Source organism: Dreissena polymorpha, chromosome 6 (genome assembly GCF_020536995.1).
Source record: "Dreissena polymorpha isolate Duluth1 chromosome 6, UMN_Dpol_1.0, whole genome shotgun sequence".
NCBI classification, from domain to species: domain Eukaryota; kingdom Metazoa; phylum Mollusca; class Bivalvia; order Myida; family Dreissenidae; genus Dreissena; species Dreissena polymorpha.
The window spans coordinates 116,905,161-116,933,155 of record NC_068360.1 but is presented as its reverse complement, the minus strand read 5'-3'; the positions used below and the strand labels follow the sequence as shown (position 1 = coordinate 116,933,155).

Here is a 27,995-nt window from a genome sequence, read left to right as displayed (position 1 = left end):
TTGAAGTTTGCCATTCAATGCTTTTACATTGATAAATGTAAACTTTGGATCTAAAAAGCTCCAGTTACAAAAATATGAATAAAAACAAAAGGTGTAGTCCTCAAATGTGGTCGAACCACTGACCCCTGGAGTCCTGGAGTAATAAAATCTCAGATTTAATGTAACCTTTATTCGTATAGTGATGGTAAAAAGCTCGAAAAATAAAAATCAATCATTTTTGACAGATTGACCGACCACAAATGATCCTTTGCTATTCTGATCACTTGCAAGTCTTTATTTGTCCACACAACAAGATCGCATGCATTAGTTCCCGTTATGTGTAGCTGTCCTTGAATCTGATGCCAGTAGTTGTGGGCTTGCTTGAGGGATAGCCGTCCATCAGAAGATTGATCTGAAATGAGTATGCATCCATGTGTTATAAGGCAATTGTCACCTAGTAGCAGGAATTTCAATTGAAGCACAATAATGCTTTTTTATGCTTTTGATTTTGAAATTGATGGTCTTTCGACTCCTGCAAATAATCTGCATAGCATCATTTTGACACAAATGTAACAAAGAAACTAACTTCAAAATATATTTCTTATACAATTATTGTTTGCATAGTATTTCATTTAAGTATATGCAAAACAACATTTACAGACTATATAAAAATTATTCAGGAACAGAAAACTTCATTTTTTGACCCCTGATTATTTTATTTGACCCCTGAAAAAGTCAAGCATGGGGTAATTTGACTCCTGGTTTACACAAATCTATTGAAATCCCTTTAGTAGTGTTATATACATAAAGAGATTGTAAGAGCAAGACCATCTTTTACATCAAACTGATTTTAATTATAGGAATGGATGTAATTGCACGTTGTATGCAAAATGGGTAATTAATGCATATTTTTTAATTGTATATACTATATCAATATGCATTACAACATTGAAAATGTAGAAATAATAGTTTACCTTGGTAGAAATCCTTGATAGATGAACACGCCTCCTGGATAGTTATGTCTCTGGCGGTGTAGGGGCACTTTACTTATATGATGTCTGCACTTCATGTTGCTTGTCCATGTTGTTGATGAACTAAACCCCTAAACACTCCTTCGACAAAACCATCTGGTGATGCACCCAAGACACCAGACTCGTGCAGCCGCCAAATTCCTGTAATAAAATGATAGAACATAAGATATGACCTTAAAAATTAATATTAATTTTATTACAAAGCATAACTGCATTAACAGGAGAATAAGCACATTATGAAATTCTATAACAACTAAAGATCAATTCAAACTTATAAAAAAACACATTTTTCACTTGCCTGTCGGGCGTACAGCGACTCCTCCAACCTTACAGTATTCAGCTATGCACACCTGCTCATGTGTTACTCCCCACTGCACAGGTGCCCTTTTTCCAGGTAATACGCGCTCAGCAGTCTTTTTTTCAAAGACACTGTCAGTCTTGAAAAACATATAAAAACACTTATTTATCTTGTATGTTTATTTACAAATAAACAACAGTAAAAGTAACGCTCGATTGGTCATTGTCGGCTCAGGTACTACTTACATGTACCCCGGGTACTCTTACGTATACTTTTATGTACCCCGGGTACGGTAAATATACTTAAACATACCGGGGCTATATTAGACTGTACCCGAGTTACTTTCCCGCCCCAAATCTGATGTCATAATAATTGCTACCGATACCGTTAAACGATATTGTTTATCTTAAACAAACTTCTCTTTAAAAAAAAACACTACATCACCATGCTTTTTGAGTATGAGTTTCGATAATATAGAGGCCATTTAACAGAAAATAGACACTTATGTTAACAAAATTCATTTAACAAAAATAGTCGACAACGACCGATTTAGCGTTCAAATTCCCGGATACGTTTAAGTATATTTATCGTACCCGGGGTACATGTAAGTATACTTAAGAGTACCCGGGGTACATTTTTTTAGTACCCGAGCCGAAAATGACCAATCGAGCATAAGTAACTGCAATGCAATAAAAACATGGCAGAAAAAGTAAAGCAAGTCTATTTTTTAATGTCGAGAAACATATATAAGAAGTTCATATTGACCACCCAGTTTAAATTTATATTAACTCACATTACATGAAGACATGTGCGTCATATATATTAAAATTATAGCAATATGTACTAGCACTTTGTTTGTCAAACGCTGACAAGATGTCCGAAGTTAGAGGCGGTAAATCTCAACTTGCGAACAGCTGCCCATAAGGCATTTTCCCTCTGTCCTATAAACAGTATCCAGATTAAGTTTGCAAATCCAGATTATTTGCAAACTTATTTTTTTTATTTATTGAACAATTGCTATGAAATTTTGCATATTTGTAGGGGGAATTGAGTACATATATATTATTGAAAAAAAAAGAGTTAAAATGTTTTTGGAAAATAGAGTTATTTGATGATAAAGATGCCATCCCCCGTTGGATCCAAACGGGGTTTTGGCTCCCCCGTTAAAAATTGCAATTCTCCAACGGAGTTTTTTTCCAGACGGGAGAATTTTACCTATATTTTACAAAAAATGTAATTTAAATATTATGCTTTGTTTTTTGTTTCAATGTTTACAAATACACATGTTTAAGTTATAATTGAGAGAAATATGTACTTTAATAAGAAAATAAAGTGTTTGTAGATTTTCTTCTCCCGTGGGGTTTTGACGGGGGATCCCGTCTATCTCCCATATCAATTTAACTCCAACGGAGTTTTCACGGGGGACCCCGTCAATCCCCCATTTAAATTAAACCCCAATGGGTGTTTGACGGGGAATCCCCGTTTAACTCCAATTTATAAAGAACTCCAATGGGAGTTTGACCAGAGAAGGGAGGGGGGGGGGGATCAGACTTCAATAAACAGTTTATACCCATTGCAATATATTGCATTGTATAAAGTAAAAGACACCAAACTTTATTAAATAATTGATGTTTTCTTTTTAAGGTGTCAAAATCAATTTATAATTTTTGAATTTTCTTTACTCGGTACGTTACGTTGAATAAAATGTCTTTTTGGAAGAGATTAGACCCACATATTGCTATTTCAGGAAAGATGAATTTAAAACGTTCCATAATTATGAAAGACTGTATAAATAATATAGTGACTTATCTCGAAAATATATTACATTTACATTTTGATAATCCAAACGTTGCTTTTATCCATTTCTGTGATGATAAATACAATCCAGAAAGACAATAACATTGGAAGCATAATTATTTTCATTCGGAATTGTATTTCTTTTGCTGTTTATTCCCGTGTAACAGTTTTGGAGGTTTTTTTCCTAGAAATTTAGCTTGCAAACATTTTCGGTGCAATGTCGTACCTTAGCGTACCGGTTACATTCCACACGTTTTTTTTACACAAAATGCCTGAATAGGGCAGTGTGTTAGGTTCATTGTTTTGTTATTGTAGTTGTTTGTTTTTTATCTTTAACAACACCGAGCACTGGTAGCGTTATTAGCAGAGACATGCGGGAGTCATCTTGAAACATACTGTACTGGCTAGTTTCAATTATGGGACACACCACTTCTCCAATAGATTCGATGATGTTTAAATACATTTGAGTTATATTTGCAGTTTCAGTTATTAACTGTTTTGTTTTCTGATAAGGATATGATATCCCAGACGTTAGTTTCTGTGCTGTCTTTTTCCCTCTAAACAAACAGACATATAACACCAAGGACTTATATCACTTTTCATTATTGTGTATAAAATACAAAATACCACACACAACTGAAATATTTGATATAACCCATATAAGCAGTATGATTTCCTTTCTAAATGTAATAAAAACTTAATTTTCAATCATGAACTAGTAGTTTCAGGAAAACAGGAAACCAAGAAAAAATGTGAAACCAACAAAGGCATAGAATTGTGAAATATGCAAGCCAGAGTTCTCGACTTATGATTGTTAAACGCTGCACTTCTATACACCACAACCTACCTTTGTTCGAAGTTTGATGTAAATGGGTCTAATTGTAATTACGTTATGACCCGGACAATAAAAAAGTGAGATAAAAAAAGTAATGAAGGGGCTATAGCTATAGTTCTTGTGCACTGAACTTCTCATCAGTGAGATCTATCCATATATGCATATATGAAGTTTCATGTGAATAGGTGATATAGTTAAAGACTAATACTCTGGACAAAGTACTGGAAGCTGCCCGACCCCAGGCATGACATAATTAATTCCTTAATATGGACTCCATTGGTCATTGTCGACTCGGGTACTACTTACGTGTACCCCGGGTACTCTTAAGTATACTTACATGTACCCCGGGTACGGTAAATATACTAAATCATACCCGGTCGATATTAGACTGTACTTGAATTGTATTCCCGCCTAAAATCATATGTCGTAAAACGCGCTACCGATTATCTTAAACAAACTTCTATTTAAAAAAAAACTGCCTCAACATGCTTTGTGAGTATGAGTTTCGATAATATAGAGGCCATTTTACAGAAAATTAACATAAATGTGAATATATTTAATTAAAAACAAGATGTGTTTGTGAAACACAATGTCCCCCTATATGACGTTTGACCTTGAAGGATGACCTTGACCTTGTGAAGGATGACCTTGACCTTTCACCACTCAAAATGTGCAGCTCCATGAGATACACATGCATGCCAAATATCAAGTTGCTATGTTCGTGAAACACAATGTCCCTCTATATGACGTTTGACCTTGAAGGATGACCTTGACCTTGTGAAGGATGACCTTGACCTTTCACCACTCAAAATGTGCAGCTCCATGAGATACACATGCATGCAAAATATCAAGTTGCTATCTTCAATATTGCAAAAGTATTCATAAAATGAGCGATTTGGGCCACTTATATTTGACCTCTGACCTTGAAGGATGACCTTGACCTTTCACCACTCAAAATGTGCAGCTCCATGAGATACACATGCGTGCCAAATATCAAATTGCTATCTTCAATATTGCAAAAGTATTTATAAAATAAGCGATTTGGGCCTCATATATTTGACCTCTGACCTTGAAGGATGACCTTGACCTTTCACCACTCAAAATGTGCAGCTCCATAAGATACACATGCATGCCAAATATCAAGTTGCAATCTTCAATAATGCAAAAGTATTCACAAAATGAGCGATTTTGGCCACATATATTTTACCTCTGACCTTAAAGGATGACCTTGACCTTTCACCACTCAAAATGTGCAGCTTCATGAGATACACAAGCATATGAAGTTGCTATCTTCAATATAGCAAAAGTTATTGCAAAATGTTAAAGTTGGCGCAAACAGACAGACCAACAGACAGACCAACAGACAGGGCAAAAACAATATGTCCCCCACTACTATAGTGGGGGACATAAAAATAGCCGACAACAACCGATTAAGCTTTAAATTTCTCGGGTACGTTTTAGTATATTTACCGTAACCGGGGTACATGTAAGTATACTTAAGAGTACCCGGGGTACATGTAAGTATACTTAAGAGTACCCGGGGTACATGTAAGTAGTACCCGAGCCGACAATGACCAATTGAGCCCTTAATATGCCCTGTATTTGACAGACATATAAAAGAGACAAATAATATGGAAAGGATGAAAAAAACAACACAGCAGTAATTAGTTTTATCAGAGACATAGATAACAGAGATAACAGAGATAGGCAGCTCGCCAAATATCGGCAAACTCTCGCGCATCCAGTGGTTTTGGCGAGATAGGTTTAATTTTAGTCTGTGCAATAAAAGAATGCATGAACATAGTTTTTACAATTTAATGATATTTCATCAAAACTTCATCATTCATAAACACATATCAATACAACTGGCATAAAAAATAAGCAATTTATTACACGTATTAAGCAAGTTGTTGATATTACAAAATTAATAATATATCGGGAGAAAACAGCTAATATTCTGCAGTGATGCAGGCAACAAACATGTAAGCATAAGAGCCATTATCGTATGGGGCAGGGTATTAATGTTGCTGAAGAAAATTCATAATCATATAAGAATTTTTCATCATGGAGATTGGACTATAAATGCGACTGAGAGTGTTAACATGTTTTTACCATAGTCATGTAAGTAAAAAGCCCCGCCCTTTGTTGGCCATGTTTTTCATGATATCATTGGGACACTCTATAGAGTGTTAAAAAGGTTTTTCGAATCCCGGACAATCGCTCCTACGGACAATCGCTCCTACGCTAAATTTGACAAGGCGGACAGTCGCTCCTACGATGTTTTGACAGGGCGGACAGTCGCTCCTACGATGTTTTGACAGGGCGGAAAGTCGCTCCTACGATGTTTTGACAGGGCGGACAGTCCCTCCTACATTATTTTGCCAACCCGGACAATCACTCGTACATTATTTTGTCAAGCCGGACAATCGCTCCTACATTATTTTTGACTCCACGGCAAAACATATTATTCGCTGATCAAAGGCTTACACCTATAATTAACCAACAATTAAAATTGCCAACCTGTTAACAGAAAGCCAATTTAATTAACATAAGCCGATCAATTTGATTTTAATTAATTAATTTACTTACTGACAAACTATGTTACAGTTTGTCGATTCTGTAAATATAAGGTAGTTATAAGGGCACTTTGGACAATGGTTCCTACATTATTCCTATCAGGGACATTCGTCCCTATATTACATTCATTGGAAAAAGTGCCATTTTGCGAATGGAATAAACATAAAAACCGCATTAAATCAATAATTGCTATAACAACAATGGTAGTATCAATCGATAATGACCACTTTGACACCTATGATGTGTGAACCGTGCATAAAGATAACAGAATGGCGTCACATTAAAGGGGCCTTTTCACAGATTTTGGCATATTTTGAAGTTTGTCATTAAATGCTTTATATTGATAAATGTTAACATCAAATTTTAAAGGCTCAAGTAAAAAATAAAAAAAAAACATTTAAAAAGGAAAACAAAAGTAGCGCGCAGCAGGACTCGAAGTAAAAAACGCATTAGCCAACTGAGCTATCCTGCCAAGGATACATAAAATGCGTATTTTATACCTTATATCATCGTAGTTTCACAAATTTAAACGACATCACTAGAACTTTCCAAATTATTCAATCGCTTCAATCAATTAAACATTGAATACAAAATTCATGAAATGCAACATAATGGCGAATTCAAATGTACATACATTTTTGATTTAAAATTTAAATATCTGGCTTATTTCGCATTTTTCGACACAAGTTGGCAATTTTAATTGTCGGTTAATCATAAGTGTTAGCCTTTGATCGGCGTACACTACATTTTGCCGTGGAGTCAAAATAATGTAGGAGCGACTGTCCGGGTTGACAAAATAATGTAGGAGCGATTGTCCGGGTTGGCAAAATAATGTAGGAGCGACTGTCCGCCCTGTCAAAACATCGTAGGAGCGTCTGTCCGCCCTTGCAAAACATCGTAGGAGCGACTGTCCGCCCTGTCAAAACATCGTAGGAGCGAGCGTCCGCCCTATCAAATTTAGCGTAGGAGCGATTGTTTGTAGGAGCGATTGTCCGGCTACCAGGTTTTTCTATAACTATATATAGACATATAAGGAAAAATGCCCCAACCCCTGGTGCCCATGTTTTTGAACCAACCGGAACCATTTTTGAACTTGCCCAAGATATCATTTTGACAAATCTTCTGACCAAGTTTCATGATGACGGACAATAAACCGGAACAATTTTTTAACTTGTCCAAGATTTCATTTGGAAAAATGTTCTGACCAAATTTCATGAAGTTTGGACAATTAATGTGGCGTCAAGATTGTTTACAAGGCAAATGTTGACGCCACACAACACGCACTCCACGACTGCCAAAAGGCGATCAAAAAAGCTCACCATTAGCACATTGTGCTCAGGTGAGCTAAAGGGCAAAAAGATAATCACTAGAAATTTGTTCCCACAAAAAATGGTTCTGGGCAACTTCCTAACCATGAACATATTCAGTAGTGTGTCCTGCTTCATTAACACATACTTTCATCCTTAAATATGTTTGCCATGCTTTGATCTGAATGTAAAAAGCGAATGTCCAGGTCTGTAGCGTGCGTATTGACAATAAATTGCTTTGGATCACTTCGTTCAGTATGTAACACTCAACCCTGACAGGCACAGTGATCTCAACTTGACAGTCTCCAACGTCAGCTGAGTCTGGTTCTGTTGTTGACGATGACTAACCACACTGAGTTGCTTTTTCTTCATACAATGCAGTGTTGAGAGAAGTATCATCCTCAGTTCTCAGTTATGGATTCATCCTCATCGAGCAAGAAACCATCCTCAAGCGCTGTTGGGGATGATTCATCATGTCGATATGGCTTGTGCTTCTTCTGCACCCCATAATTCAGTCACCCCCTCCTGGACATGGCCAAACTGAAAATACAAATGAGCATATGAGATGAACACCAAATAATATGAAATGTATTATGTGCTATTTTAAATTAAGATAAAACAAGAGATGTGTTCATCAGAAACACAATGCCCCCTACTGTGCCGCAATTTGACCTTTGACCTTGAAGAATGACCTTGACCTTGAACTTCCACCACTCAAAATGTGCGGATTCATGAGATACACATGCATGACAAATATCAAGTTGCTATCTTCAATATTGCAAAAGTTATGGCCAACGTTAATTTTTTTTCGGACGGACGGACAGACTGACATACTGACAGTTCAACTGCTGTATGCCACCCTACCGGGGGCATAAAATATAAAGGCCTCATGGAATTTATAAAGAAGGCATATAAGCATGCAATTTATAATGTTTCATATGTGAAATCTTTTTCTTTCTATCAGCATTTTAACCATTTTAACCCAACAACATTCAGGCTGTTTAGTTGACTTGTTACTGCATAATGTAATAATGGCAATTTCTCCATATGATAAGATACAACAGACTACTGCAGTTGACGGCAAATTACCTTTAAAATAGGATTTATGTGTGTTACATGAATATTGTAACTTAAAAACTCTTCCATAATACAAAATTCCTTTTCTTGTAATAGAATGAGCTTCATTTTTATAAATTCATTGTCATATTTCAGCAAATGAACACAGAAAGACAATAAACAACCAATCCTCCATTTACACCACACAATAACTGGTAATAAGACAAAATGCTGTCTTATTTCCAGGTATTGTGTGGTATTTAATATTACCTATGCTAAGACACCTTATTAAATTATCTTCCTATATTATAAATTGATCAACAAGCACCTGTTTAAAATTAAATTAAAATGGAATCTTTCTTGCCGCGTATTGTTACAACATCCAAACATTAAAAGTTTACTTGGCGCGTTGGCGCATATGAAAAATGCTGTACCGTACCATTCGCACTCGAAGGCGTATCATGCACCGTACTGAGAGGAGACTATTACGATATACCGTCCCACAGAGTACCGTGACACCCTTAATTCTTATCCTATTAACTTGCACAAAAAAGAAAGATGCATGGTACTGCACGATTATTGCATTTGATGTTCATGGGCATTTGAAAAGTGCAGTCACTCATTCAACTTCTATCAGAAAGGAAAGAAAATGCCAGAGTCTCTCCACTGGCGCAGAAGTTGCATGAATTGCCTTTTCAAAATGTAACTTGTATACATGGGTTAACATGGTTCACTAAAATTCTCATGAAATCAATTATTTGACTGATTACTTAACTGTTCCCACACCTATTTAAGCTCCAACACTTATTTTTTGCATAAATGCAGATCATCAATGCAATAGACTGTATTCGGAACTCCACTAATCGTTAGGTACAATAAACTTATTACCATTATGACCCTAGTGTCACATGAATATTCTGGTACCGTACTTACTTAGTTTGAACAAGACTATTTCAAAGCAATATAAGTCCAATACAGATGAAACTCCACCATTTTCAGCAATATTTCTAGTCTATTTGTTGCCATACCAATCAGAATTATTGATCTCCATGTTGCCTTCTATCCATGTTTCAAGTTTCATGAAAAAATATGTAGAACTTTAAAAATTATCGCAGGATCAACTATTTTCAGCAATATTTCTAATCTATTTGTTGCCATAGCAACCAGAATTCTTGACGTAGGAACAAAATGAAATGACGTGCATAATCTCCATATTGCCATCTATCAATATTTTCAAGTTTCATGAAAAAATATGAAGAACTTTTAAAGTTATCACAGGATCCAGAAAAGTGTGACTGGCTGACTGACTGACTGACAGACAGAGCAAAAACCATAAGTCCCCTCCATTTTCACCTGTAGGGGGAATAACAATACGCATTCCCGTGGATCTAGGTCAATTTTATTTGTACCTCATGTAAATTAGCGGAAAAACCAGTTGTAGGCAAGTTCCAAATAAGAACTATTGTTCAGACTTAATCCCTTTAAATACCCCTCGGACCGAGAGCTATCAGAGATCTACACCACTTGAGTAATTAACTACATGATAAGTTGGCAAGTGTCTGATGTTGTTAATATGTCATTTGTGTTCATGAATTGAAATTGAATCTGTTTTCTGGTCAAAAGTAATAATAATCATAAAATAATACTGAGTAATGACCTCTTGTAGAGGTAATCTATAAAATTATTATTTAAGTAATACAAAAGCTATTATTAATGATCAATCCATGATTAATGAAAAAAGTAATCAATTAATAATCATGATGATAACAGATTAACAATTATGATTACCCCATGTCTGCTACTGGCAACTTATTGAAAATATAACCCCATTTCTCAGGTAAAAAGTTTTATCAACTCATCAAATAATTATGAAATGGTATTTGTACTATATACTTCAGGTAAAAATGAAAGTTAGATTTAAAATTTGACATTTGCACAACAGTAGAAAGCAGCTTGTGCTTCAGTGATGTGAGACACAAAGAAACTATTATCAAGCATGTGCAATACCCTTAATGTTTTGAAGCATATTTAATTTGCATGAAATGTACAACTCTTTTATCTTGAAATAATTAATGAGAAAATCAGAGCTTCCCTTGACATACTTTTTTGTATCTTCATCACACCCTAGGGTGAATTAAAAAGAGACAAAACAAAAACACAATTTCTGATATAATATTGGAAATAATGTCACAAAGCATTTGGAGAGAATGTTCAAAAGAAATTGTAAATTTTAAATGTTTATTTATGGATTATGATGAACAATTTAATGATCAATATAAAAAGTGCTTATGAAATGCTGGGAACAAATTAAAATGAATGTTGCCTGATTGAAATCCCATTGTGGTTTTTCCAGAGACTGTTTATCATCTTTGATGTGAGGTGTGAGCATTTAGAAGCCCATAAATCAATTGAAAGTCTGTCACATTGAAACTTAAATTATGAGACTGAATATTGAATTGTGTAAAAGGTCCCTTTTTGGGCTGGACTAAATGACTGCCAACTTATGACATTGAACAACAAGTTTTACTATAAAGTGTCAAATGAGCAGTACAACAATTGGCCCAGTGACACCCCATTTGCACAAATATTTGTTTGCTACTTTTTCCATCATTTTTAACCCTAGCCTTATAACTCCTTAGTTAACTCCTAACAACAAGTATCGTTGAAAGCGATGGATGCTCCCCGATGATGCGCTTTGTCAATCTATGTGTTAATAACCACCTAAAAAAATCTATTATTAGCCTCGGTGACCTTGACCCCAAATGACATCAAGCGTCATCAAAAGGTAGAGGTCTATATATGTAAGATACCTACATGCCAAATATGTAAGAGATCAGTAAAATATTGAAGGCGCTATGAAAAACTGTAACAAAAGTGTGACGGAAAAATATATAATTAACCTCGGTGACCTTGACCTTTAACCCAGTGACCTGAAAAATTCATCAAAAGGTAGAGGTCCATGCAAGGTACCTACATGCCGTATATGAAAGAGATCGGTAAAGTAGTGAAGGCGGATGGCCCTATGAGAAACTGTAACAAAAGCGTGATGGAAAATCTATTATTAGCCTCGGTGACCTTGACCTTGAACCCAGTGACCTCAAACCTCATCAATAGGTAGAGGTCCATGCAAGGTACCTACATGCCAAATATGAAAGAGATCAGTAAAGTAGTGAAGGCCCTATGAGAAACTGTAACAAACGCGTGACAGAAAATCTATTATTAGCCTCGGTGACCTTGGCCTTGAACTCAGTGACCTCAAACCTCATCAAAAGGTAGAGGTCCATGCAAGGTATCTACATGCCAAATATGAAAGAGATCGGTAAAGTGTTGAAGGCGCTATGAGAAACCGTAACAAAAGTGTGACGGAAAGAAGGAAGGAAGGACAAACTGGCCACTATAGGATGTTTTGGGGCTTCCGATAATGACGTCACGTTTGCGCATGCTCAAATTTTGGCCGTCAAAACTGCGGCCATTCTGCTATTGTTTGCATGTGATGAAACACATCGTGATAAGGTTACAATCATATTCGCGACCCTTTTGAAGAACAAAAAAATACTCAGAACTTGCAATTATTTCAGATTAAATTGAATCCAATTAACGAACACAAATAAGGACGAAAACAAACAACAAATTGATTGAATTTATGTAATCAACATATAGAAACTGATTTGAACCTATTTGTCTGTAAAAACTTACCTTGTTACAGATTAACTAAATCCTCTTGATAAATGTAAATGCTTTTATTAAATTGTTCACACCAGTTTTGACACTCTTTGTTTCAGCATTTTTAACCCAGTGTTTAATTGCCCCTTTGTTTATCACAAACCGATTTTCTCGATATGATCGGATACTGTTCAGACAATAACTAAGAAAACAGGGTGTCATAAACCCAGGGACCTATACTTGTATGACTTTGTATGGGGTCTCTGCATAAACCACATGTGTCTGGTCATTAAACACAATTTATGATACCTCCATGTCATCTCCTAGCATATTAAGTCAAAAACTTAACATTTGCTTTAATAAAATATTTGAACATATTTAAAAAATAGACATTTATCCGAAATTGATTAACAGCTAGGAACTATTAAGTATATATATTAGCCAGTTTAAACATAGCAATAAAGTGTTTAATAACTATACATTTAAAATATTTTACAAATTTACTGCTACACAATTGACGTATATAACGGGTACCTGCAAATGTAAACTCTGCTATATAAATGTGTAAAGATCGTGCGTTACTGCAGCAGTGTTCGAAACATCATCATGAAAACAAGCAATCGCGTTTGGTGATTATATACGGATATAAAATACTTGCGTAAAATAAATTAAATGTGTAGATTTATGGTATCATAAAATGCTAGATTTGTATCACTCATCATCACTAGAGAAGAGTTTTCAATATACATGTACATGCAAAGACAGTTCAATTTGCAAAATATGCAGGTGTTTTTTCAAGTGGAATGCTTAAATTATTAATATTTTCATTCAATGTAAACGAAACGAAAATTCATTCAATGTAAAAGAAAATTAAAACTACATTTCAAGATTGACATGTATTGAGCTATTTAAGGGCTTTGTTTTTTTACTGATTCAATACACCTCTTACACTAAATTTCAATCTCCGATCAGAGATGTAGATGTTATCCACGTCTCTGCTCTGATGAAAAATAACACTATCGCATCCACACCACTTATAATATTAATAATATTCAAATTATTATATGTTTTATAATTTTTGAAATATCATTTATTAAAGTCTTACTTAAAAAACAATACGGGTATTTATAGTTTTGTTTTGTGAAATTGTAAGTATTAAGTCTTCCGACGACTTTTACTCTGATACAATATAATAGGCCGCGATCGAGAAGTTGACGGCCAATCTATTTTTAGTAACGGAAAACCCCTCTTGTGACGTAACACAAAAACCTCCTATATGCTCCGCCAAAATTTTATTTCGGGAAGCATAAAGATATAACACTTGTTTAACCCTTTCCCACACAAAAGCAAAGTGGAAGTGGCTATGTGCAAACAGCATAACTTCAGAACAGCCTGTGAATAAAACGCAGGCTGTTCAGGTTTTATGCTGTTTGCTGCTAATCAGTATCTAAGGGTTGGAAATGAAGCCTTTAAAACTTGGATCTAGTAAGAAAGGTTCCCCTTGAATTAAATATAACTTTCTAAGTGACTACAAATGCGTCAAAATACGTATCTAAGGGGTAAAGGGATAAACAAAAAGTAAGGATTTGTAGTAAAAAACTAAGAAGATTGCCAGTAGTATTACAAACAAATAAAACTATGTATTTAAAACTGATAATATTGTCTTTGTGAAATTAATCTGCAGATTCATTAGCCCATTGTTCTCAATAATTAAATCAAATACAACTGATAGATTTACCATGCCAACACATTGTTTAAAACAATTATTATAATACTTGTTTTCCTCAATAAAAAAATAACTTATTTCGTATTCATTTAAAATTAATAAAAAAAACCCTCAAATCTCAAGATTGTTTGACCTGGAGATAATAAGATATTTGTGTGGAGTGTGTCCTTCAGCTTATCAGTTACTGTGTTACTGATTGTAATCTAATAAACCGTGGGTGACTGTGCTCTCTAGGGGTCTAAGGTGACAAAATAAGATAAGACAGGATGCATGTATTTAAGAGGGCATAAGGCACTATTTGGATTTTTTAAATTAATAAATGACATTAAATAAAAATGGAAACTAACAAACTAACAGCTCATAGATTATGGGCATTCAATAGTGGTGATATTATATTGTTAGTAAAAAACAACTGCATTAATTTATCAAAAAGAAACTTAACACATTAAATTGTCTATTTGGTATCTGAATAATCTTTTCTTGCTGAAATTGTGATGTGCACACCATCAATGCATTTGGTTACGTAATATCCCATATTTCTACGAATTCACTGATGGTATTGACACAACTTACATGTAACTGTAACAATAATAAATATTAATAAAAATTATAATGCGAAAAAGTTTCCACCGTAGATTTTCATTTACAAGTAATTGATCGCCTGATAATAAAGGCCAATTTGGTGCAGTCACACCAGCAACCAGTATTCGATTTCCATTCTGGGACCAGGGTCCATGTAAATTGTTTCGGTGGTAACAATACAATATAGGTGGAGCTAAAATTAGGTACTCTGGTTGATCCACATGGCACATGACCATGTCAACTTTAAAATATGTTTTTCAGTGAGTCAGAGATTAATGCATAGATTTAAGCTCTTAATATTGAAAATTCTTCCCACATTTTGAGTCTTAACTGCAGGAGCTCCAGGTCAACACATTGTCATAAGCATGATAATACATATTCATCATCACACACTATCATGTAATTATTTAGGTGAGGAAGGAACTAAGAAATAAAATATATGCACACATGCACACATTTGTTCACAACCTGTGGCTTTCAAGCCTAAAAGATGCAGCAGACGTAAACATCCTCAGGTGTGAAAAAATGATGTTCAATAAATTAAAAATAATCTACAGTAGATACACTTGATTAACCACACAGACGAAATCTACAGTACTGTAACGACACTGAATCGCACTTAAGTATGTGAATAATTTCATCATTGTTCAATTAATGGATTTTTTTCAACATTTGACCAACAAATTTTTTGTTGTAGTAAATACATTCAATACCAACAACAAAAAAATCAATCATAAAAGTGGATAACATTCATTAACCCTTTCAGTGCGGAAACCGAATTTTAAAGGCCTATGCAAAATGTGGCGTCTCATCAGGATCCAAACTGTTTGCTATTCTGATAGTATTCTTTGAAAAAAATCAAAGAAAATGCTAATTTTAGAAATTCAGCAGACGACATTTTAGCAGACGACAAATTTCCCAGCATGCAAAGGGTTAAGGGGGCAGGGGATATATTTTTTTCCCAAATTTCAAGTTCAGAAAGGCAGCAAACAGTCAAATCCATTTCATCAAAACAGAAAGTGACACAAGAACTCCTATTTGTGTCAGTGTCATAACATAGCGCTAAGGCAACATGCATTGAAAATAAAACCAAAGACAAGGCCCGGCCTTGTCTTTGGTTTTATTTTCAATGCTAAGCTTCTTCACTTGTGAAACTATTGCCCTTGATCTTCCCCCCGGAAGCGAGACAATTCACCCCCAAGACAATTGACATGACTCCTTATTTATGATCGCTCTGCCCACTAGAATTGATCCACCAATCAGCGATCGATTAATCGGGCGCACTCGTTAGCAACGACCTGTCCGCCATTTTCTAGACAAGCTACATGTTTAGGTTCACTTTTATTCCAACGAGTTTCTTTTGTTTTACTAATAAAAAAAACGATTAAAAATGGTTAAACGGTGTCAATGGGGATTATGTAACTCGGACAATCGATATCTTGACAGATTAGTTGGTGACATTGAATTTATTTCGTTTCCAAAGCGGAAAGTTCCAACGAGGCAATGCGGTCTTGACAAGAGCGAGTGGAAGCTTCAAGAATTACTGAGATCCCCTTTATAGAACATTAATTTATTTCACAAACTTGAAATGTCATATAAGCAATAACTAAGCATTATTAAGTATGCATTATGTCACGTGTGCATGTAAAATAATTGAGAATTTTGGTACCCAATTCGTGTAACTTTACTACGAAATCCCCGTTAAAAATCGCGTTTCTGTGTGTGTCAGAAACAAGTGAAAACCATTTTGTTATTATTTTAATAAAGACGTATCGATAAATGCTATTGTAAAAGAGTTATTATTACTGATTTTAGTTAACCAATAAATGAGGTAACTTTGGGGAAGTCGGTACCTGCGCGAGCGTCTGATATTGGTAGCCTTATTAATTTATAATAGCCTGACCATATTCCATTTCGTACAACGCTAATTTTATGTCAGACAATGTCCAAACTTACTGTGTTGTTTTTGCGCTTTAAATTATAGTGATTGATAAATGTCCCATAAGCAATGTTTAATATGATTAATATCACTTTTATACGCAATAACATGTGGGATTGAGGTACCCACCCGGCGTCAGAAAGTGCGTAAAAACTTCACCAAATTCCCAATAATAAAGCGCTATTTCGTGTCAAATACACGGGTAGGGGGGCATGTTTCGGTAAAAATTTTGTTAATAACACGGGTAAATACCGGTGAAGTGTTAATTTATTGCAAATTCCACCATTACACGTAATAACGGGTTCGATTTCGGTAAGCGCGCAAGTGTTTGGGAGCGTGTTTAATGTACCGATTTACCCGTTATAAATAGCTGATGTTCTCTTTAATCGTATATTTTTTTTGCATTTGCAGAATAACTCAATTGCATCAACCCCTTTACAAGTGTAATATGGTGTTAAACAAGTCCATAAAATCATCCGGAATATCGCGTAAATCTATATGCAGTCTATAGGCAAAGAAGCCATTTTGGTGAAAGCTTGTCGAGGTTTTCTTCCCGCTGAGCCACTTGATTAAGTGGGCGGAGCGATCACTGATGAGGCGTCATGTCAATTCACCCCGAGGAGACAATTCACCCCCTAGACAATTCACCCCTGCTGCTGGACAATTTTTTTTTATCTTTTGCTGTTTGTTTAGGATTTAGTAATTACAAATATCTGTTTTCTAAGGATAGTTATTTGTATTCTTTTTTATTTTTATGAAGTTCTAATAAAAGCATATTAAGATGTTCTCAGAATTTCTTTCTTTTTTTCATAAAATTACTTGCAATAGAAACATAACTGGGCTTTTTATCTATTCATGTTTTTTTTTTTATTAACAATATCTTATTATTAACAATATCTTTTTATTGTTTTTATGTCATTAAATAATTTATTATGTGTTTATGTTTTATTTAAGATTGATTTTTTTTAATTAAAACAGTTTATATTTGTAAAAAGTGTATAAATAAATAATAATGGTATTGGATACATTATTTGGAAATAATCTAATTGTTTTATTTAATAAGTTATGCAAGATTTCGAAATTTTTATTAGATTACTATATTTATTTTTAAATGGGAAATATAATAATAATATATTTGTCACATAATCAGTCAACAAAGTAACAACACTTAAAAAACAACCTTTTTCATACCAATAAAGGTATCAATAAACAGATAATCTGTCAGGCATTTAGAGCTGATGAGGGTACTGATTATCTAATGGTAGATAAGGCTATTACTGATTGGGGTTGCTTAGAGATAAGGCTGTAGTATGGAATGAGTTAACATACTGTATGATTGAAGTGGACTTGAATTGAGTACAATTTTTGTAAAAAGTACATTACATTTCAAAACATTTCTAAGAGGAGCATACTAGCGGTATTATAGTAGATTTAATAAATCATGAGGTATTGGTGTATAAGTAGCATTTTAAAAAATTATAACATAAAATGGTGTGAATTTGATACTGGCTTTGAAAAGAATACTGATAATTGCAGACTAAAATATGTTTCAATACACAACATTACAAAACACAACATCTATCACTAATCCTTCAATGAGAGAAAATACAACAAGTTACTGGATAATACGAATAAAAATAATAATTTTTTTAATGAAACACTTTTGTTTATAGGCAGTTAAATAAAAAAATAATCAAAATATCAGGTGAACAACAATGGAATTTTTTAATACAATACCAGGTCTTAGAATTGCCCAGCCCAACATAATTATTTGTCAATGTGTGTAACTGAAGTCTTTGTTTATCTGTGTTGACACTTTGATAAAGCCTTGTCAGGTGTGTGAATGCTTGATTGTAATACCCATTAATAGCACGCTTCCAACCAGATTAAATTTCCTTTCTTATTAAACCATAATATTTTATTAAATTAATTATCCCATCTAACATGAATAAATAAGTAATTGTCATAATGTAAAATTCTAAGAATTAAATGAAACTAATTTATCAACTTCAATATTTGACAAAGTTCTCAAATAATAAAATAGCAGTTAATCTAATAATATTATTTCAGTCTTCACGATAGTTCATTTTATCCACTAGCCATTCGGGCTACTGGAATGGTAAAGACAAGTAGCCCAGCAGCAAAATTACTAGCCCAAAGTAAATTTGTTAAAATATACACCCTGTTAAAGGGTTTCATCTTTCAATAGCAGTTAATCTATTAAAAGTAAAATTGTATCCAGGGTATGTTAACTGTAAAGCCTATTGCAAAAACAATTGCAACACAATATAACAAGTCAATGTAATTATGTCCTTTATTAATTATAAGTATTTAACATGTGATAAACAACTTCTTCGTTCATCTAAGCATCACTGCAATTGACATGACGCCTTATCTATGATCGCTCCGCCCACTAGAATTGATCCACCAATCAGCGATCGATTAATCGGGCGCACGCGTTAGCAATGAACTATCCGCCATTTTCAAGACAAGCTACATGTTAAGGTTCACTTTTATTCCAATGAGTTTCTTTTGTTTTCCTCTAAAAAAAAACGATTAAAAATGGTTAAACGGTGTCAATGGGGATTATGTTACTCGGACAATCGATATCCTGAAAGATTAGTTAGTGACATTTAATTTATATCGTTTCCAAAGCCGAAAAGAGATCTTGAGAACTGTAAGAGATGTATAAATACATGCGGTCGTCACCACGAACAACTGAACGTCAACACTGTCAAAGACAATTATAATATATTTATATCGGATATACTAGCAGATTTAAATAGTTTATGTTATCGATCTGATTATCACATAATATTTCACTTTTTTTTAAATAGTTTTATCAGTTACTAGGTCAAAAGCGAGGTTCATCTGCATTACTTAAATAGAAATAAAACCCACCATGAAGCCTAATTCATGCTGTTTTTATTACTCTGATAGTAATGCACTTAATTGACATCATACATGTTATTTGAAGGTGACATGTGATTTATTATCTTATTAACGGTATCTACACATTTGCGCTCATGTGGTGTCACCAATAAACGCTTTTAATCCACACAAGGAGCTCGAATGCCTAGATCTCATTTTTTAAACGAGTTTCTATATTTTGTTCGGATTAATAAACGGAAATGAAATATGGCAAAAACGGTGTAAAAAGGGTTAATGCAACTCTGACATTTGGTATCCAGAAGGATAAGTTAGATGAATTAAATTTATACCATTTCCAACGCGGAAATGCGGTCTTGACAAGAGCGAGTGGAAGCTTAAAAAATTATTGAGATCCCCTTTAAAGAACATTTATTTATTTCACAAACTTGAAATGTCTTATAAGCAATAACTAAGCATTATTAAGTATGTATTATGTTACGTGTGCATGTAAAATAATTGAGAATTTTGGTACCCAATTCGTGTAACTTTACTACGAAATCCCCGTTAAAAATCGCATTTCTGTGTGTGTCAGAAACAAGTGAAAACCATTTTGTTATTATTTTAATAAATACGTATCGATAAATGCTATTGTAAAAGAGTTATTATTACTGATATTAGTTAAACAATAAATGCGGTAACTTCGCGGAAGTCGGTAACTGCGCGAGCGTCTGATACTGGTAGCCTTATTAATTTATAATAGCCTGACCGTATTCCCTTTCGTACAACGCTAATTTTATATCAGACAATGTCCAAACGACTGTGTTGGTTTTGCGCTTTAAATTATAGTGATTGATAAATGTCCCATAAGCAATGTTTAATATGATTAATATCACTTTTATACGCAATAACATGTGGGATTGAGGTACCCACCCGGCGTCAGAAAGCGCGTAAAACTTCACCGAATTCCCAGTTATAAAGCGCTATTTCGTGTCAAATACACGGGTAGGGGGGAATGTTTCTGTAATAATTTTGTTAATAACACGGGTAAATACCGGTTAAGTGTTAATTTATTGCAAATACCACCATTACACGTAATAACGGGTTCGATTTCGGTAAGTGCGCAAGCGTTTGAGAGCGTGTTTAATGTACCGATTTACCCGTTATAAATAGCTGATGTTCTCTTTAATCTTATATTTTTTGCATTTGCAGAATAACTAAATGGCATCAACCCCTTTACACGTGTAATATGGTGTTAAACAAGTCCATAAAATAATCCGGAATATCGCGTAAATCTATATGCAGTCTATAGGCAAAGAAGCCATTTTGGTGTTAGCTTGTCTAGGTTTTCATCATGCTGAGCCATGTGATTAAGTGGGCGGAGCGATCACTGATGAGGCGTCATGTCAATCCTGGAGATCCTCTTAGTCAGAAACCATATCCTGTAAAACAAGCAACCTGATAGTTATTTTCCAGAAGTTTACTTGACAAGTGAAGGCATAGATGGCATACTTTTATCATACATGTTGACTTTTTTCTTATGCTGTGTTTTTAAGCGTAGCTTATTAAACTCTGTCTTAAAGAAAAGGCTTCTTCTTCATCACTGATTTTTTTACCACTTTTCTTGAAATTCACGTTTCCGTGATTTTTCATAGTCATTTGTTGACTTACGACCTGAAGTGGGCAGTTTCTTGCCTGGCTTCGCTCCAGCTACGTATTTAAGCATTATGCAGCCTTATGCGCGTAGGGACTTACAACTTTGGAAATAAACACACAAACAAGGTTACAAAGTAAAACGATGTTTATTCCGGAAATGCAAGCCGCGTACGTTGATAAGTTTACTTCAGCAGAAAACACATCAGCATGACGTGTGCCAATAGTAAATAATCAGTCTAAATTGTTCACCACGTGGCCTGTGTTACGACTCGAAAATGACCGTTGAATGTATGGACCAATCGGAACGCGTTTAAATCTCGTATTTTAGGCGAAGTTGAACGAAGTTCTGTCGGAAATCTTCGCAAAGTACTCACAAAATAATGACTTTTATTACACTTAAAAATGAAACAATATTGATACACGGAATTTCTACTGGCCCGACGGGCGTACAATATGGCAATTTTAATAGGCCAGAGCTATAATTTACATGCCCAGGCCAACGGGCGTGCGCTTATTTCGCAGACTGTTATTTAAATCCAATGCACAAATATTATAAATACAAAATACTTAATTTGTTTCAATTTTATATGTTGTAACACAGTTTATAGAAACAAAAGCATTGGTTGGATTGCATTTGACAAAAAACACAATTTCATCTTTCATTTACATGCTACATGTATTATCTTCACATCAAAATTATGCTACAAAGTCAAAATTATAACCCCAAACATCTGTTTACAACTTATTTTAAAATATGACAAAAGCAAATGGCAATACAATATCATATAAAAAATATGGCAGTGAATTGTCTTGGGGGTGTATTGTCCAAGGAAATCAAATTCTGGAGTGAATTGTCCAGGGGATGAATTGTCTTGGGGTGAATTGTCTGACACCCTTTCCCCCATCCACCTACTTTTTAATGAAAAATTGAGAAATTTTACCCATTTCATGGCAAGCAAAGTACATTCAAACAGAATGCAAGTTTAGTTTTGGCTACATTACTCATTAATTTCAACCATGTGCTGTGCTTATTTACCTAGAAGTCTTTAGATTTTTCACAATTTACCTTTTAAAGTTCTGTTCAGTTTCTGCAGCGTGAAATATTGACCTTCGCAAAAACCTCCTTTTTGGAGATCCAAAATATCCTTGCAAGGGAGCTGTCGCTAGTTTCAATTTTCAATGTTTTTTTTTTTACAATATTTTGAGACATTCTTTCTTAAACCTAACACAAGAAATACCTTTTATAAATTCCTAATCGATTTTTAAAGACCATAGGTTACCCATACCCTAAAGAAATTTAATTTTCCCCCCTTTCACTGATATGTGCTCGGTACGACTAAAGAGCGTATATTACTATATTCGCAAAAGGGGCGAATATCAACAGATATCGGCTGTTTTAAAATGGTTTTCTAACATTTTTGATATGGAAATTCTTCTATGAATATAATTCTTCCTGATGTATTTATTCTGTTAAGATCGAGTGAACATTTAAGTGGTTTTTCGTGACATTTGTGTAATGTCTATGTAGTCTTTGTAGAGCTCTTTTTCAGCGTTCATGTTTTGTTTTTGTTAATTATTTGTATTCTAATTTCTATTTAATTGTTATAAATTTTATATAAGCTGATATGTTTTACTTTTTTAATAAGCTATGACAGATTTTGAAATGTTCATACGTTAGTATGTTAAAGTGATATTATAGGAATATTACAGTTTATAGGTGTCTATCGCAACCGTTGTTTATTTTTGGTGTTTTCACTTCATATACACTTATATTTGTTAATGCAGCATCAACATACTACAACAATATCCCGGAAAGAGAAAAATAATGCATTTGAATATCAACCGTAGTTTCGTTTTGACAACTGACGACACACAAGATTTGATTTACGAAGTGAATCTAAATCTAGTTTTAGTGCAGATTCGTTCATACGACACAAATACACTATTTTGTTTTACGGATCATTTCGGCTTAGAGGACTGGGTGAGTCATGTCAAATATCGACTATAATATATACTTTTTATAAACAACTGGCAGCAAGATGAGTTGCAGATAATTCGTCAGTAACAACATTTAAACTAACTCTTTTGATCTATTAATTATGTTCAGCTCAGTTCAACAGCGAAACGTGCCCCTAATATCACTTTAATTGTTAATTTGGAATTGTAATAATAAACCATATGTCATCTAATCAGTCAATAAAGTAACAATACCTGAAAACACCATATCCTATTTCCCACCCCTAAAATTACAATAAACAGATAATCTGTCAGTCATTCAGAGCTGATGAGGGTACTGATAATCGAGGGGTAGATTAAGCTATTACTGATAGGGGTTGCCTAGAAATAAGGCTGCAGTATGGAATACTTAAATAAATATTTTAATTTGTCAAGCTTTACAATTTAATATTTAATTAATTAATGTAGAACTGTAACTCATGTTCAAATTTTAATAATGCTGGGCAATGTTATTAAATTATTAATAAAATACACATTTGATTCTGTAAAATTGTATTATGACTGATTATTATTGTAAAATTAATAATCTTTGCGTACAAAAATGTTTCAATACATGTAGGTATGATAATTATATATACTCGGTTTATATGATACTAAGCTATACGTATTTGTACTCACGTTAACATTATTGTTATACGTTTTTTACTTATAATTGTGTGCGCAATAAGTTCTCCAATGGTAACGAGATCTTCATTAATAGTTTTATGACAAATATTAAATTCTTAATAATTCATAGCTCTATCAGTCTTTATGTCCTATTCATTAAATTACAATATTAGTGTACAAATTGTAAATCTTTTATAATGTGTGTAAATATTGAAATAAATATTAAAATAAAAGTATATAGATGTATGTCTACTTGTGTACATATTGTACAGCTTTGATACTGTATGTAAATATTGAAATAAATATTAAAATAAAAGTATATAGAATGTCTACTTGTGTACATGATAAAGCTTTGACAATGTGTGTTTCAAATATTTTAATAAAAATAATAGTTAAAAAAATATATTTTAAAAAGTACGTTTACTGTCTGTTATAATGTGCCGATAATGTAACCTGGTGTAAACACAATTTGTTAAAAAAATGTGTTATTTTGTGAAAATATTGCAATAAAAGTATTGAACTAAACTCTGAAAGTATTTCTCATTTGTGTTTTTGCATAAATAACTCATTCAGAACCCATCAACACATCAATAGTTTCACTACCGTGCGAGTTGACTCTTAGGTACGAGTTGACTTCCGTGCGAGTTGACCAAACAACGTGCGAGTTGACTACCGTGCGAGTTGACTTAGGTACGAGTTGACTGTAAACCTTGTATTGTAGAGTCGTCGTGGTTATTGTATAGCCTAAAAACAATGTTCATATTCGCGAACATGACTTTAGAGTTCGAAACATGATAATGGCTAGAGAATTGCTCTATTAATGTTAATTGTCTTAATTGTATTTTAAATTAAACTGTAATTTGTTGATGAAAACATTGCAGAAAAAGCATCAATATTGCAAATATTCGATCATATTCGTTCGTTTCGTTCATATTCGCGAAAATGAGTCATATACGCATTATAGACGGACCCAAAATTTCGAGCAAACAACTTCAAAAACTGTTAAAGGGGAATAAACAACACAATAATACAATTCCGAATGACAATAAGTATGTTTCCAATGTTATTGTCTTTCTGGATTGTATTTATCATCACAGAAATGGATAAAAGCAACGTTTGGATTATCAAAAGGTAAATGTAATATATTTTCGAGATAAGTAACAATATTATTTATACAGTCTTTCAAAATTATGGAACGTTTTAAATTCATCTTTCCAGAAATAGCAATATGTGGTTCTAATCTCTTTCAAAAAGACATTTTATTCAACGTAACGTATCGAGTTAAGAAAATTCAAAAATTATAAATTGATTTTGACACCTTAAAAAGAAAACATCAATTATTTAATAAAGTTTGGTGTCTTTTACTCTTTATACAATGGAATATATTGCAATGGGTATAAACTGTTTATTAAAGTCTGATCCCCCCCTCCCTTCTCTGGTCAAACTCCCATTGGAGTTCTTTATAAATTGGAGTTAAACGGGGATCCCCCGTCAAACACCCATTGGGGTTTAATTTAAATGGGGGATTGACGGGGTCCCCAGTGAAAACTCCGTTGGAGTTTAATGGATATGGGAGATGGACGGGATCCCCCGTCAAAACCCCATGGGGGAAGACAATCTACAAACACTTTATTTTCTTATTAAAGTACATATTTCTTACAATTATAACTTAAACATGTGTATTTGTAAACATTGAAACAGAAAACAAAGCATAATATTAAAATTACATTTTTTGTAAAATATAGGTAAAATTCTCCCGTCTGTAAAAAAACCCCGTTGGAGAATTGCAATTCTTAACGGGGGAGCCAAAACACCGTTGGGATCCAACGGGGGATGGCAACATTATCATCAAATAACTCTACTTTCCAAAAACATTTTAACTCTTTTTTCAATTATATGTATGTACTCAATGCCCCCTAGAAATATGCAAAATTTCATAACAATTGTTCAATAAATAAAAAAAAATAAGTTTGCAAATAATCTGGATTTGCAAACTTAATCTGGATACTGTTCTATAGTTGCTGCAGCTGTTTGGTTGACCTTTTCGTGCGACACCAGCAACTGTCGTCTCAGCCATGAGCGGGGGTCCTTAGCTCCCAGATAATCAGGATGGATCATCAAGTCATCCAGGAGAGGCACTGGTACATCTGGTGTCTGTGGCTCCTCTGCCATAATCCAATGCAGAGCTTCAAACATAAAAAACAGGTCAAATATTAGCAAAATACCATTAAAATAATGCTCATGATTTTTGAAAAATAAACAAGACCATGTGGTATTGATAATTTTTGACATACCAAGGATTTTTTGGAATTATTATTTATAAGTCATACTATCACAACTACATAATTGCCAATGAGACAGCTTAATAAGTAATATCTCACTATTTGTACAGCATAATTTTTTTACATGAAAATTATTGCTTAACATATATATTCAAACGCACATACCTAAAATACTCATACTAACAGGAACCGCTCAACAGTAACCAAAAAAATGCTAACAGGAAAAAATCATGATAACAGGAACAAAACATTCTAACAGGGACCTCTTATGCGAACCTGTAAAGCGACCCAACTGTCCAAGTTGTTTATAAATAAAAGTTCTGTCATCATCTGAGACAGATCTGTTTAGAGCCCTGAGTAACGAGTAAAAAAGGTCCATTGCATTAAAAATATTTATGAAAACAATTATTCTCATGAGTTTATGAATAGATCTAGGATGGTTCGAATAAGAATTATATAGAGTACACAATTTTATTATTTTAAAATAACAGCTTTGAGATGACATTTTTTTAATCATTTTAAAATTCGTTTTCTCTTTACCTGTATTCAGGCTGATTTGGTGGATACATTTCCGCCATCGTCACAGTTTTCTTGGGTGGTGCGGATTTCAAACGCTTGATCCAGGAACACTTAATTTCAGTTTTGCTCGCTCTCTTGTATCTGTATCATGAATTAATTTAATAACAACTTTTAAAAGCTTTAATACATACAAGACATACTTAATACTTATAGTAACACATAAGCATTTGCTTCTACATTCCCTGTGAGAATATTTGTGGTTATTATGAAAAACTTACAAATGTAATTGTTAGCTGAAAAAAGTATCATGAATAGTATACAGATTATTTTCTCTGAGTATATTTACAGCATGTTTCAAACATAAACAATACAAATATATGTAATTTTATGCATTAACGAAACAGTAAAGCAGCAGCCACATGATGACATTTAAATTCCCTCATTGGACACTGACATGTCGATGATTGTATCACGCCGTTGCCCTCTGGTTAAGGTGAATCTAATGAAAAATATATAACAAAATCTGAATCAGAAAATAAATAGTGTTTAAACCATTACGAGTACGATTAACATTTTACTTTGTCATAGTAATTCGGATGTATATAACTAACGCTTGATTGGTCATTGTCGGCATGGGTACTACTTACATGCATCCCAGGTACGGTCAATATACTAAAACGTACCCAGTCGATATTAGACTGTACCCAAGTTTCATTTCCGCCTAAAATCCGATGTGGAAAACGCGCTATCGATTACCGTAATTACGAAGCATGCAAACTTCAATTAAAAAATATCTGCATAAACATATTTTTTGAGTAGGAGTCTCGATAATAAAGAGGCAATTTAACATACAATTGACATACATATTAACATAATTAATTAAAAAAAATATAGTCGACAACGACCGATTCAGCGTTAAAATTCCCGGGTACGTCTTAGTATATTTACCGTAACCGGGGTACATGTAAGTATACTTAAGTGTACCCGCGGTACATGTAAGTAGTACCCGAGCTGACAATGACCAATCGAGCATAACTAACCGTAACATTATATGATGTATTTTTCATCGAAGCCTGGACGCTGGCACGGATTACACGCAGTTCGTCAATAAAGAATTTCAATACCCTGTCGCTTTCAACCGATGCTTCACTGTTTCGACTTAATTTAACATGCAATTCAACGTAGTTAGACCAGTACATTATTGATATAGACATTCTGATTTTTTGTTTGTACCCGGAAGTTGGAGATCTCGTGAAAT

General features: G+C 33.9%; 1 pseudogene; it reads right to left on the bottom strand.

Moving 5' to 3' along the window:
- Nucleotides 1-28: 28 nt before the first annotated feature.
- LOC127836036 (uncharacterized) lies at nucleotides 29-27,951 on the bottom strand (annotated as a pseudogene).
- Between the last annotated feature and the right edge of the window lie 44 nt (nucleotides 27,952-27,995).